A 14,904-nucleotide genomic window follows, 5' to 3' on the forward strand; every position below is an offset into this window, starting at 1 on the left:
CTCATCTGTGTCTGTCTGGCTTTGCTGGGGTGTGGAAGAAGTGGGGTGGGGGAAGCTGCCGTGCAGATCCTGGGGGGCCTGGCTCCACAGCTTGAGGGTCCTACCTGAGATGCCCCATGGACAGCAGCCTGGAGCCACATAAACAGACAGCCCTTGGGTCACTTCTGTCTGGGTTTCCACCTGGGCTAGTCTCAGACCCCACCCCACCATCACATGTGTGCTCTGGGGAAGCCAGGGGGCTCCAGGAGTGAGCTAGGCCCAGAGAGGGGCAGTGGCTTGCACTCGGCCACACAGCAGGGCTGACTGGTGTGTGGAAGCAGACACCTGAGGCCATAAGATTCTGAACTTTTATTTTTCTGGCATGAAAAGTACAAATAATTAAACAATTCCATGTAAAAGTCTGTTACCGCGGCCAGGCCTGTAATCCCGGTAATAAATAGTGTCTAAACTCAACGCAAAGTGTTCTTGTTGGGTTTTGGGTTTTTTTTTTTTGTCTTTTTTTTTTTTGTAACAGTTCTTTATCACCTCCAACATGGACTCTGTCTTGATTTGAAACCATCCAAATAAATAACAGGATGAAGGGAGGGCTGGAGGGGCTGAGCCCCTTCCCCACGGGCCCTGCCCCTGCCCCACGCAGGGATGCGGAAGACCCCAGGCCCCACCTCCCCTGGGGTGAGGGGCTGGCCTCCAGGAAAGGGGCCTGGCTGGCTGGGCTGAGTTCTGTGTTTTAGAAAAAGGAGTCCCCTCCCAGTCGGGGGTGGCAGGGGCCCAGGGCCTCAGTTGAGGGGGTGTGGGGAGGTGCCCCCTCTCTGGAGCCCGGCCTCCCCCAGGGTGGGGGACAAACCCAGCCCTTATTGCTCACAGATGCCTCCGCCACGCTGTCCACGTGTGGACACGCGTCGCTGCGGGCGGACAGCAGAGGGGAGAAAGCCCCAAGAAAACAGAGGGAGAGGGATGGACCCGCTGGGGGGCCTGCCCTGCTGGAGGGGAGCGGGGAGGTTGGGGAGGACTTAAAAACCACAAGAATAAATAGGTTCGTGTATCAAGAACAAGCTAGGGTTTCACCAGCTAAATAGGACTGAAAAAATTCTCAAGACGAGCAAAAATAATCCCATTAAAGACCCCGGACGTCGCTGGCTGCAGGGACCTCCCCGCAGAGCACAGACCCCCCACGGGGCGCCGCTCGGCTACCATTACTGTTATTAATAATTATTATTACTTTAATGATTCCACTTCCCCTTTTATAAATAAATTAGGCATAACCACGTCTCGGCAAAACTTAAAGAAACAAAGAGAACATCGTGGTTCCTTTAAACTTGCAAACTGGATGAAGGAACAGAAATATACACAAATGTCCTTACAGGGCAACAAGGATAAATAGTTAACATAGCAATAAGTTAAAACTACAAGAAGCTCAATTCGGCAAAAAAGTACAAGAAAGTTAACTGGTGCCAGTTTATGTCTTTTTTTTTTTTCTTTTTTTTTAAATCTCTTCTGTGTGTGTGGTTTTTTTTTTCTCTTCCTTTTTTTTTTTTTTTTTGTCGCTTTTTTCCTCTTCTGTTTGTGTTTTTTTGTCGCTTTTTTGATTTTTTTTTTTTCTTTTTGTTCCTTGCAGCAGAAGCTCCACAGACGTTTAATAACAACACCGGGAGGGGTGGGGGAGAGAGAGCTGGGCAGTCAGATGGGGCCAAGGCCAGACACCAAACGCAGGGACACCGGAAGAGGGGCTGAAACTGGGGTTTACCATTCTCGGTTCTGACTGGGCCCACTGTGGGGGTGAGGGGCTGCGAGGGCTCCCGGGGGCTCCGGCCTTTGGCTTCTGTTGGATTTTTTTTTTTTTTTAAACAAAGAATGAAAACTAGGAGGATGGAAAAGTCCAGACAGAAGCCAAGGCTGGGGCTCGGGATGGGGGCTGCTGCGTCCACTGCCCTCACTGATCTGGAAAGACAGAAAAACCCAACAAACTGAAAGGGGGTGACAAGTGGACAGGAAGAGAAGGTGGGGCTGGGCCCCTGGGCCTGTCCAGGAGAGTGGTGGGCGCTTGCTGCTGGGGGAGGCTCTGGAGCGGGGAGGCTCAGGGCCCAGCCTCCCCCTTGGCCTTGTGGGCCAGGGCCTTGGCCCAGGGAGGCTCAGCCCTAGGGTCGGGGGTGGGGGTTCCTTTGGCCTCAAGTGTTGTGGGGGGGGGCTGCCTCCAGCCCACCGTGATGCCAAAAGGGTAACGAGGTATCCTGTGTCTGGATGCATGGACGCTGTGTGTGCACGCCTGTGATCGTGGGCAGCAGGGGCCACTGAGGAGCCAGGAGAGATCTCTGCAGAGAACCTGGGGCGGGGCCAGTGGGGCTGGAGTGTCGGGGGTGGGGTGGGGCCGGCCGGCCTTGCTAACGGAGGAAGTGGGCTATGGGCTGGGCTGGGGTCTGGGCTGTGACCGCTCACCTGGGCCTGAACGATGCTGTGGGCGTGTCTGTGTGTCTCTGGGTGTTGTGACTGTGTCTCCATGCCTGGGTGTCTAGATTTATGTCCAAATGAATCTGTCTCCACGTGGCCGCGTGCACGTGGGGTAATGTTCCCATGTTCACGTGCGCACGTGTCCAGATATGTCCTTGGCCACACCCACCTGTGGCCACTTCTGCCCTTGGCCACATTTGCCCACGTCCGAGTCCACCATGGCCATGCGTGTGTGGCCCCATGCTTTGCCCTTCCATGTTTATTGGGCCAAGGAGTTTTCCTGAGGCGTGTCTCTGGGTCCCTCTGGTGCTGTGTGTCCCTGGGGGTGTGTACATGTGCCTGCCCCTGTGGATCTTTGCGTGGCTGTGTTTCTCTGTGTGGCCCCACGGACCCTCAGCTCCTAAGCCCTGCTCCCTGTCCCTGCCCCAGTTGGTAAACATAACCTGCCAAAATATTTTTTTTTGTCTTTTTTTGTGATTTTTTTTTTTCAAGTTCAAGAATCCCCAGTAAAAATTCTCCACGAGGTCTTTTTTCCCTTTTTACAAAAATAGAGTTTTTCTTCCCCTCCCACCCCCCCTTTTTTTTTTTCATTTTGTCTCTGTTTCCAGCCCCTCCCCCTGCTCCTCACATTCCACACCAAGGGGCTCTGGGCCAGGGCTGACCACACCCCTCTCATGTTTCACTTTTTTGGGGATTTTTAAACCTGTTCTCCCCCTCTCAGGCTCACCTAGGTAACTGGGGAGGCCTGGGCAAGGGGACCTGGGAGGGCACCCCCAATGCCCCCCACCCCAAGCCATCCGTGGAGGGTGGTTGAGTGGTGGGCTAGGGGCACATCTCTGCTTTCATTTTAGCCGAAAAAGGAAACAAAAACCTTCACCATGAACGAAACCAAGACGAGAGAGTGAACAGCCCAGCCTAGGGGGGAGGGGCGTTAGGGTGGGGGAGGGGGCCCCCAGGCACCCCCCATTCCCTGCAGACCCTCCCACCAAGTGCTCACCCTGTGGCTTCTGCAGGGATGCAGGGCCCTCGTGCCGTCCGTGGTCTGCCTGCGCTGTCTCTCTCGGGCCCCCTGTCTCTCTCTCTCTCTCTCTCTCTCTCTCTGTCTCTGCTGCCCGGGGAGGGTGGGGAGGGCGGCGGCGCCTCAGGCCTTGTGCTGTTTGCTGGTCTTGAAGGACACCTGCAGCACGCGCTCGCCCAGGCGGTAGCCATTGAGGCTGGCGATGGCCATGGCCGCCTCGTCGTAGTTGGTCATGGTGACGAAGCCGAAGCCCTTGCACTTGTTGGTGGTGAAGTCACGAATGACCTTGACGTTGGTGACTGCCCCGAAGGGCCCGAACAGCTGCCACAGAACGCTCTCGTCCGCTTCCGGAGACAGGTTGTACACGAAGATGCACCAGCCGGCGCCCGCTGCACCCCCCGACAGGCCCACGCCCGCAAGGCCGCTCATGCCATCGATGGCGATGGGTGAGAACCTGGCGATGAGCGACAGGGGACTACTTTGGGGGTCACGCGGGCTCTGCCCTGACCCCCAGCATGCCCCTGACCCCTCTTGACCTCTGACTGTGCAGTGACCTCGGGACTGTGTGACCCCTGCATTGGCCCTGTGACCTCCATCTGAGACCCCATCCACCTCAAACCTCACACTCTGAGTCACCAGCCCCCTATCTCTACCCTGACCTGAAGCCCCTGACCTCTGACCCTCTCTGAACGTTAGGCCCTCACCCATGATCCTTCCCTGAGCCCCAACCTACCTCCTGAGCCCATGACCTTGGACCCCACCTGGTCCTCAGCCCCTTCCCCTTCGCCTGGCTACCACCCTCCCCTTGGCATTTCTTCCCACCCAGTTCCTGTCCTCACCACCCACTCAGACACCACCCCGACCTCACCCTTGGCAATGCCGCCTCTTTTGCCACACTGGTTATCCTGCCAGGAGGAGGCCACCCGGAAGGGCAGTGCTGGAACCAGGGTGCGAGTGTGGCCTTTATGTGTCCCCTGCTGGTTATTCAGGTCTCCGCTCAGATGTCACCTCCTGGGGTGGCTTCCTCTGACTCACGCGGTGGTCACTGCCTCCCTCTGGCCCTCTCAGCCTTTTCCTACTTATGTACACATGTATGCACATAGGTGGGCTTCCCAGGTGGTGCTAGTAGTAAAGAACCCACCTGCCAATGCAGGAGACATAAGAGACCTGGGTTCGATCCCTGGGTCGGGAAGATCCCCTGAAGAAGGGCATGGCAACCCACTCCAGTATTCTTATCTGGAGAATCCCATGGACAGAGGAGCCTGGCAGGCTACAGGCCATGGGGTCACTAAGAGTCAGACACAACTGAAGTGACTTAGTAGGCACACATGTACGTATGTATGTTTTTTTGGGTTTTTTTTGGCTGCACCTCGAGGCATGCAGGATTTTAGTTCTCTGACCAGGGATTGAACATGCTCCCTCTGCAGTGGAAGCTCAGAGTCTTAACCACTGTGTTAAGACTTTTCCTTAACCACTGAGGAAAAGCCCTCAGGCCTTTTCCTATTTAAATCAGATATTTATTCTCAGCTCCATCTTCCCTGTGAGTTTCTGTTCCCTCCACGTCCAGGACCAGAACAGCTCCCAGCACCAGTCAGCCCTCAGGAGGGGTGTGTGGAGTGAAAGAAGAGAGGAAGGGGCAGAACTGGCTTCGCCATGTTCCGCGCTGGCTCCCTGCCTTCCTGAGGCTCCTCTACACCTCAGGACCCAGGACACCAAGGGCCTTAGCTGTTTATATGATTGCTGGGCTCACTCTCTCCTCCTGGACTTTGCAAAGCCATCTCTGCTGCCAGGAACCCTGATTCTCTTCTGGCCCTGAGTGATGTCTCCACTGGATGCCCATCAACCTGTCTCCTACCCTCTTCACCTCCTGGATCACTGTTCATCTGTCTCCTTCCCCAGAGGACTGAAATAAGTAATAATATTAACAATAATAATAACTGTGGCCTTTTACCAAGCGAGCCCACACTGTGTGCCAAGCATCAAGCTCAGTGTCATTTCATTTCCACCAGGGCCACCAGGGCCAAGTCTGACTGGGACATGCTGGGTCCCTAGCCCCAAGCAACGCTCCTGATGCGATAGACGCAGGGACCTTCAGAGGATCAGGGATGTGTACGGTATAGCAGGGGCCTCAAAGTTCCTTACCAGCTAAGAGGCGGAAAGGCGGCGGCATCCTGTGACCATCAGCAAAGATGACCAACAGTGGCCAGTGGGGGCACAGCTGTGACCCAGGCAACCCTGCCTGCCTTTCAATGGAATGCAGAAGGCCACAGATAGGCCCTCTGGGTCCAAATTTCACAGTAGCCCTTTCTAGGCACTTAGTAGACTCAACATCCCCCAGATCTCTTGATGGCCACACTATGCCCACACATGGGCAGTCCTGGGGGTGAGGTGGGGGAGGGTTCCATCAGGGCAAAGGTCCCAGGAGGGAATACTGAGGGGCCAGGAGCAGCGGGGCAGGGGCACTCTTACCTCTTGACTCCGTAGGCCATGTTGAGCAAATTGTCCAGCCTGTGGAGGCAGAAGGGGCGGTCACTGGTGGCTTCTGGGCACACCCCCTGGCTGTGACACTGGGCAGCCAGCCTGCCCTCCCTGCCCCCACCCAGCAGTCAGTCCAGCAGTGCCGCTGGCCCTGCCCCCGCCCGCTTGCTCCCCGCCCGGCTGGACACCGCCTGGCACGGAACCGTGGTCACTCACTCGGGCACCGCCTCTTGCCTGTCCTGCCACTACCCACTCTTCACTGGCATCCTCGCCCTCCCACACCGGAAACCCAGTCTTGCTCTTCCACGACACCCCCCCCACACCTGCCCCCAACTCCAGCTCTTGGGTCCCTAGAGGGGAAGTTTCAAATCTCTTCTCCAAAGTGCCTGGGTCAGGCAAGTGACATGGCCTCTCTGAGCCTCAGGGTTCCTGGGGACCCTCTGTCCCTCAAGGGACAAGATAGGCTCTGATCTCATGGCATCACTGAGCAGAAAAAGTAAGGGTGCCTGCCCCCAAGGGAGCACTCTGTGGCCTGCCCCTGTGGAACCAGCAGCTGGAGCCATGTGCCCAAGGGAGGGGGCAGCCGGGGCGGGCCTGATCGGGTGGTTCTAGACCTCTTGACGCCAATAATAATACTCATAGTGGCCTGTGCACATTGAGTGCCTGCTGTGTACAAGGGTCTGGTCTCAAGACACGACAGGCCCCCACATTTCCTCTTTTCTGCCCTCAGCAGCCCCAGAGTGTGGGCGCCGTCCTGGTGTCTCTCCACTGTGCAGGAATGGGGTTCAAGGAGGGCAGCTACAAGCCTAGGGCACCCTGGTTCTGGGGGTCTGGGGTATCTAGGGGGCAGGGAGCGGAGGGGGCTCACCGGAAGCGCTGTGTCTGATGGTGCAGGGGGCCTGCGTAGCGCCGGGCTGAGGACTGGTAGAGGTGGGTGAGCAGGGCCTGGCCCGTCTTCTGACTCGGGTTGTTGGCAAACTTGACCGTGATGGGCTCGGCCGCACCCAGCGGCTTCTGCCCGTTCAGTCCTTTGATGGCCTCCTCGGCTTCGATCCTCTTGTCAAAGCGGATGAATCCCACTCCCCGAGAGACGCCTGCAGTGGGGCGGGAGGGCTTCATGGGGACCCCGCCCCCTCCCGTGTGACCCCGCCCCTCTCGCGTGACCCCACCCCTCCTATGTGACCCCGCCCCTCCTGTGTGACCCCGCCCCCTCCTCGCTGCTATTTGTTTCTCCACTCTGGTCCCACCTGGGTGTCTCTGACCTGCGTGCCCCCGCCAGATGAGCCCTCCCCGGCAGCCTGACCTGTGACCTGGTCCACCAGGATGCGAGAAGTGATGATGCGGCCGTACTGGGAGAAGAGCTGCTCCATCTCTTTCTGGCTCATGGTCTTGGGGAGCCCGCTGACGTACAGGTTCGCATCTCGGATAGAGGCAGAGCTGGGTCTGGCATAGGATACCTGGGGGAGGGCGTCAGGCAGACAGGGCTGAGGGCAAGACCCATTTCACAGATGGGGAAAGTGAGGCAACACTCAAACTGCTGCTGAGCGACAGACATCCCTCATCCATTTACTCAACAAATACCGTGAGTAGTCAGTCACCATGGGCAGTGGGGGGGAGTCAACCGGGGCGTGGTGACAGGGGACGTGGCTGTGACCAAAATAACAGGCATGGCTCGGCCTGCATAGAGCGATGACAGATACCTGCGCCTCTGGGCGGGGGTGGGGGGGGTGGGGTGTGTGTGTGTCACGCGTCTCCCTGGGGACCTTGGAGACCTTCGCGTTTCTAGCTCATGCTCTCAGGCTGGACATTCCATCAACATCGACATATCTGACTTCTTTGGAAAGTGAACCTGGGGCGCCGGCTGGTCTCTTCCCTACTACACTGGGCACCCTCAGGGTCACTTAGATCTTTAGCCTGCAGCTCAACCCTGACAGCTCCAAAATGTCTGAGCCAGCACTGGGACTGGCCCCCGAACGGCACACCTGTGTGATACCTGCCTCCAGGTGTCCTGTGAGGAGGCTTCATGGTGGGGGAGTCACGCTCAGCAACCCCAACTTGCCTTCACTCAGTAATGACAGCTCTGTCATTCCAGGTGCTCAGGTCCCCAGCCTTGGGTTGTCCTTGACGTGTCTATCACACCCACGTCTAAACACCATCATCTTATCAGCTCCACCTTCCTCCTTATCCAGAATCCATACTTCTCCCCATTTTCCTCCCAGTTGCTCATCCAGACCAGTGTAGCAGGCTTCACCCTGGTTCCCTGCTCCACTCCACCACCCCCCACAGGCTGTTCCTCCCACAACAGCCAGGGGGCACCTGTGAACATCTGAACCAGGTCACATCCCTCTGCTTAGAATCCTGTGTCTCCCACCCTCCTCAGAGTTCAAGTGCTTCTCATGGCCCACAGGGCCTTGCATGACCTGACCCATCACCACCACCCCCCTCATTTCAGCCCACTGTCCCCCTCAACATCTCTATTCCAGGCACACAGGCCTCCAGCCACGTTCTCCAAACACTAGGTTTGCTCCACCCTCAGGGGCTTTCCGCTTGCTGTTCCCTGTGCTTCCAACTCTCTTCCTCGCCTTTCTTCTCCTCCATGCCTCATTTGAAATATCCTGGTCCTTTCCCATCCGCGTTTGGTCCTCCACCCTTAGCCCCGTTCCACTCTTTCAAAGCCCTTTTCTCAGTTATGAAATAGACACATTTCCCTATGACCCTTCGATTCATTAATTGTGGTCCAGCCCAACAATGAAACTCTCTGCAACTGTTTGAAAAATGGTGGACGTGTATATTTATTTCCCCGAAACAGTGGTGAGTATTGTAAAGTGGGGGAAGAAAAGTCCATTTACAGAGCAGTGACTATTGTATGACCCCATCTCATTGTGTGTTTATCAATGTCCTGGAAACATGGTCTAGAGGGCCCACCCCTAAACGCTGACAGGGTGAGCTAGAGCTATCGGGGGCAGGGGGTGGTAGGATAAGCTCCTTCCTCCCTTACTTCTGCTGATGTCTATCTTTCTGTTTCTTCTGAATTAACCTCTGGGTAGAGGAGGTCATTGTCAAGGGTCCAGCTTTTGTTTGGGGAGGTGAGTTTCGAGGGCATATTACTTCACTAGAAGTCACTAATTAAAAAATGCACAAAATGAATAAATTGGGCCAAGGGTGTATTGCTTCTAGGGTGGGGGCAGGGGGATTCTAATTGATGTGATTGTGCACACCTGGGGTCCTCCAGAAAGCTAAAAGACAAACACCACAGCTGCTATTATTTCTGTAATAACAATGAAAACTCATGGCAATGTATTTGATGGCTTCCATTCTTCCCCACCCTAGGGGCTGTGCCTTTTTTAGGGATGTGTCGACTTGTTGATGGATTGGAGCTGGGGGACAGGGGAAGGGACGCTGAGCTCCTGGGTGGGTTTTGGGGTCAGGGGTCATCCAAGGCAGAGTCGGCATTCAGGGTCCTTTCCCATCCTTCCATGACATGGGCTGACCCAGGTCCTTCACCTGGGTATGGGCTCCTCCCTTGACCAGGATAGGGCTTGGCACATGATGGCTGGCTGGAAATATTTGGGGTACAACCTGCTGGAACACCTAGTTAGGACCAGCCAAACACCACAGCCACCCAGGCGCGCACACACACACACACGGCCACACTGGGATACCCACTGCACAGCTCCGGGGACTACACCACCTGGAAGGAGGCACAAGGCCATTGCCACATCATGGAACTCCAGTGTAATTACAGGGAGCATCACAGAACCAACCACACACCTGTCACACCACTGCACAAGCCCTCAGTGTCACACACATTCCACCCTGAATGGGGCACAGGTAGACACACCCACACAATTTCTCCATAACACACAAACACCCTGTCACAGCAAGACACACCCACGCAGCCCCACCAGGTCACAGCCAGAGTTGTAATGTGTCACAAAGCACCTACCAAAAGAACACCCTGTCCTCAGAGACGCATAGTAACACAACCCGAGTCTACAGCAGCCAGACCCACAAGATAACAGCCACTTACATAGCCACGGGGTCCCACAAACACCACGTCTTACAGCCTAGGGTGCCACACACCAGACACACGCCACATCACCTGCATACAGTAGCCCTCTGTACAGTTCATCACTGGGTCCATCCTCACAACCTGGGGGCTTCTGGGTCTACTTGGCCACAGAGGGACCCATCAGACCCTTGTCAGCCTCCACATCAGGGAGAGGAAGAGATTCCAGCACCTCTGTTTTTATGGCAAACTGGGGTCCAGATGGGCATCCTCCCCAGCCTACCATCCCTCAGGATTCAGAAGCAGATTTGTGGGGCGGAGCCCAGACACCCCCAGGCAAACCCGGAGAGGGGGTTTCCATGGTGATTCCCACCCCCCCTTCCCAGGGAACCTGGGCTGGCAGGGTCCCAGCTGCAGCTGCTGAGAGGGGAGGTCATGGCGGGGGAGGGGCATTGCACAAAGGTGGGGGAAGGGCCCACCCCTAATCCCACCCTCCCAGACCCTAGTTAGGCTCCAGATGGCAGATGGCCCCCCCCTTTCCCCCATTTCCATGACAAAGGCAGGGAGGGGGCTGCACACCAGACCCTGGTCACTCTCTCCTACAGCTGAGGGGGTGGGTACCTCCAGGGCCTGGCTGACTCCTTGAGTTGCCAGAGAATGTGGGGTTGATCATCTCCCCATCAACAGGTGAGGAAACGGAGATTCAGAGAGGCAGTCATTGGCTCTGGGGCCCCAGTCGGAAAGCCTTTGGGGAATGATTTGAACCCCTCAGGGGATGAGCCATGGGGGAAGATGGGTGGCCGTAGGGGGAATGGACATGTGGGGAGGGTACGGCTGAGAGGGTTGGGTGGCAGTGGAAGGGTCAGTTCAGGTGGGTGGTAATAAAGAGGAAATGGGCACAGCCAAGATGGGGGAGTCACAGGAACAAGGGCGCTGACCTTGATGGTCTTCGTCTGCAGTTTGAGGCCGTTGAGGGTGTTGATGGCTTTGTCTGCATCGTTGGGGTCAGAGTAGTTCACAAACCCGTAGCCGAGGCTCTGCCCTGCAGGCAGGACCAGGACAATGACCTGCCAGGGTCCTCCCAGACCCAGGCCTGAGAGGCTGACCACCCCCATCACCGTTATGAGAACCAGGATTCCACCCTTATTTATTCCCCCAGTGTACCACCCTATCCCCAGGACACCTCAGACCCCTCCAGTATCCCACCTAGGGTTGCATCTGTCTCCCCATCACACCTCACACTCCACCAAGGTCCCACCTGCTGCTACTTGGGCTCACACCTGGCTCCCCATCATACCTCAGACCCCGCGAGGGTCCCACCTGCTCGCATCACCTCCCACCCGGGGTCACCTCTGGCTCCACACCACACATGTACTTCTGTGGCTACCCCTACCCGCCAGAAGCCACACCTGTGATCTTGTCCCGAACCAACTTGCAGGACTCGATGTCACCAATGCTGCCGAAGAGACTCTTGAACTCATCCTGGGTCATATTCTGGGGCAAGTAGTTGACAATGAGGTTGGTCTTGCTGTCATCAGTGGCTCCGTTTGTACCAAGGAGTGGCCCGTTGGGCAGGGCCGGGCCGGCCGGGCCCCCTGCCACCTGAGACTCCATGGCGCCGAGTATCTGCTGGAGACAACAGGCCACACCCACTCATGGCCCGGTCCCCACACCAGGGTTTGTGGTGACAGATGTGTCATGTCTGATATAGGCTTAAACATTCAGAGGGGATAAGGTATTATTCCCACAGCCGCTCCCATTCCTTGAGCACTGGGCAAAGCATTTTATGTGTGATTTTACCTGGAAAAAGTCCATAAATAAATGCCATATATGCCCTTTTGCATGTATGCTTGCCTGTTTGTCTAAAATCAATCTACATTTTTAGAATAATGAAATGAATACTTTGGTATTCAGAATTAAAATTGCAACCTTTTAAATTAGCTTTGAAACCCTCACAATACCATTCCTGACCTTGTACTTTGCTCTTCCCACCAAAGGCAAGTCTTATCCAAATATGTTAATATTTCTTTTGCTTCATGGATAATTTTCCCACTGGGCATTTATACCCCCCCACCTGTTTTTCCACTGAGCCATTTTGGAGTTTTTATGTATAATATAATAACATCTGCAAATAATGATACTTTTCTTTATTGCCAACCTATACCTATTATTTATTTTTCTTGTCTTATTGCAGGGGCTACCTTGTGATAGTGGCTTTTTTATTCTTGAAACATTAAAGGAAATGCTGTAAATATTTCACAGCTAAATATGATCTTTACTATAGGTTTTTTGGTAGATGACCTTCATCAAGTTAAGAATGTTTAATTTTATTCCTAGTATCCTAACAAGATACTTTTTTAAGGAATGGATATTGAATTTTATTGACTATCTTTTTCTACATCTATTGAAATGATTTTTTTGCTTTACTATGTTACAATCATGAATTACATTAATTGATTTTCTAATATTAAGTCAACTTTCCTAAGCTAAACTAAACTTGGTCATGTTGCAGTTTTGTTTATATACATTGTTTGATTTGATTTGCCACATGTTTTGATGGTTCTCTGGGATTTTTAACCTCTATATTCAAGAATGGGCTTCACTGGTGGCTCAGATGGTAAAGAATCTGCCTGCAATGCAGGAAACCCTGGTTCAACTCCTGGGTTGGGAAGATCCCCTGGAGAAAGGAATCTTTTACCTGGAAAAAGTCCATATATAAGGAAGACTCTACCAATCTATTTGGGTTTCTAGGTGAGAGCAACCTATTCACCAGCTGTGCCATAGGAGAAGACCTAAGGAAATGCTGGCTACTTTCCCTTCTCATGCCCATGACAGATTGGTATTCCAACCAATCCCAGCACTGTGGGGAGAATACTATCTACTCCAGTATTCTTCCTGGAGAATCCCATGGACAGAGGAACCTGGCGGGCTACAGTCCACAGGGTCACAACGAGTCGGACACCATGTTTTTTGATCCATGCAACAGCTCAGTAGAAGTTAATTATGCTATGACAAGGAATATGAGGCTCAGAGATGTTAAGGAACTTATTGAAGTCACACAGCATATCAGTGGTGGCATTTGGAATGCAAATTCAGACCTGTCTGCGCCTGAAGACCACTCTCTACCATTCTCTATGATGTCAGGTACCAGCTCCAACTCCTTGTTTTGTGTCCTTGGATATACTCCTTATTCTCTTGGGGGCCTCTGACTCACTTTGCTGAAAATTCAAAAAATTAGCCATGGCTATCTTAAGAGTCATGTAGAGAAGAATTTTAAAGCCACATCTGGGCTCAGAAGGAAACAGTGCTGGGATTGGTTGGTATTGTCTGTCATGGGCATGAGAAAGGAAAATAGCCAGCATTTCCTTAGGTTTTCTCCTATGGCACAGCTGGTGAATAGGTTGCCCTCACCTAGAAACCCGAATAGATTGGTAGTCTTCCTAGAGGGATGAATTAAGAAGGATTTAAAGCCACATTCAGTTTTAGGAGGAAAGACCATTTGTGATTGGTTAGCAATGTCTATTGTGATGATGGAATTAGAAAGAGCCAGCAGGTTCACATCATCTCAGTCATCCCTGCCCCAAAATATAACCAGAGTTGTTCCCAAATTTCGGGCATACTGTGTATTAGGCACAGAGCAAGGCCCTCTACAAGCAATTTTTTTTTTCTCTTATTCACAACTCTGGAAAGAAGAGGGTTTTATTTCCTCATCTTAAGAAATGTTGTTTAGGTGCTAAATCTTATCTTACTCTTTTGAACCCCATGGACTGTAGCCAACGAGGCTCCTCCATTTGTGGGATTTCCCAGGAAAGAAAGGTGGAGTGTGTTGCCATTTCCTTTTCCAGGGGATCTTCCTGGCTCAGGGATTGAACCTGTCTCTCCTGCATTGGTAGGCAGGTTCTTTACCACTGAGCCACCTAGGAAGCCTGCTTAAGAGATGCTACAGATAAAAAAAAAGAGAGAGAGAGAGAGATACTGTGGACTAAATGGGCTTTCCAGAGGGCACTAGTGGTAAAGAACCTGCCTGCCAATGCAGGAGAATAAGAGATGGCGGTTTGACCCCTGCGTTGGGACGATCCCCTGGAGGAGGGCATGGCAACCCACTCCAGTATTCTTGCCTGGAAAATCCCACGGACAGAGGAGCCTGATGGGTTATGGTCCATAGAGTTGCAAAGAGTTGGACACGAATGAAGCAACTTAGTATGCACGCATATGGACTAAATGCTTGTGTCCCTCCAAATTCATATGTTGAAACCCTTATCCCCAATGAGATCATATTTGGAGGCGGGGCATTTGGGAGGTAATTAGGTCATGAGGATGGAACCTTATAAAAAGGGACAGATGATCTCTCTCCACCATATGAAGACAGTGATAATATAACCATCTGCAAACCAGGAAGCTGGCCCTCACCACAAAACCAAATCAGCTCACACCTCGATCTTGGACTTCTCAGCCTCCAGAACTATGAGAAATAAATGTCTGTTGTTTAAGCCACCCAGTTAATGGTATTTTAGTCAGCCTGAGCTGACTAAGACAACAGATGAGGAGAGTGAGGTTCAAAGATGTTAAAAAAAATTACCAAGATCATGGAGTCCCTAAATGGTGAAACAGGGATTTGCACATGAGCTTTAATGATTAGAAGTCTGTAGTTCCGACTTCTACTGCCAACGAAGCCTAGTGCTGGCTCACATTTTCCAGCTGTGTCCTTAGGTATGCTGCTTCACACTTCTGGACCTCTGTTCCATTTTGTTGAAAACTCCAACAAATGACCAGTATAGTGACTGGAGAACAATCGAAAGCTGATTGTGGGTGCAGCTGAAAGCATTCTGGGATGAGTTGGCTATGTCTGCCATATACACGGCTATGTGAAGTGAAAGCAGGCTTGTCCTGTCCACCAGTCCTGCTATTAATAATCATCCCGCTCCACTGACACTTCCCATGTCAGGTACCCGGG

The sequence above is a fragment of the Muntiacus reevesi genome, chromosome 1 (assembly GCF_963930625.1).
Source record: "Muntiacus reevesi chromosome 1, mMunRee1.1, whole genome shotgun sequence".
In the NCBI taxonomy this organism is placed as follows: Eukaryota; Metazoa; Chordata; class Mammalia; order Artiodactyla; family Cervidae; genus Muntiacus; species Muntiacus reevesi.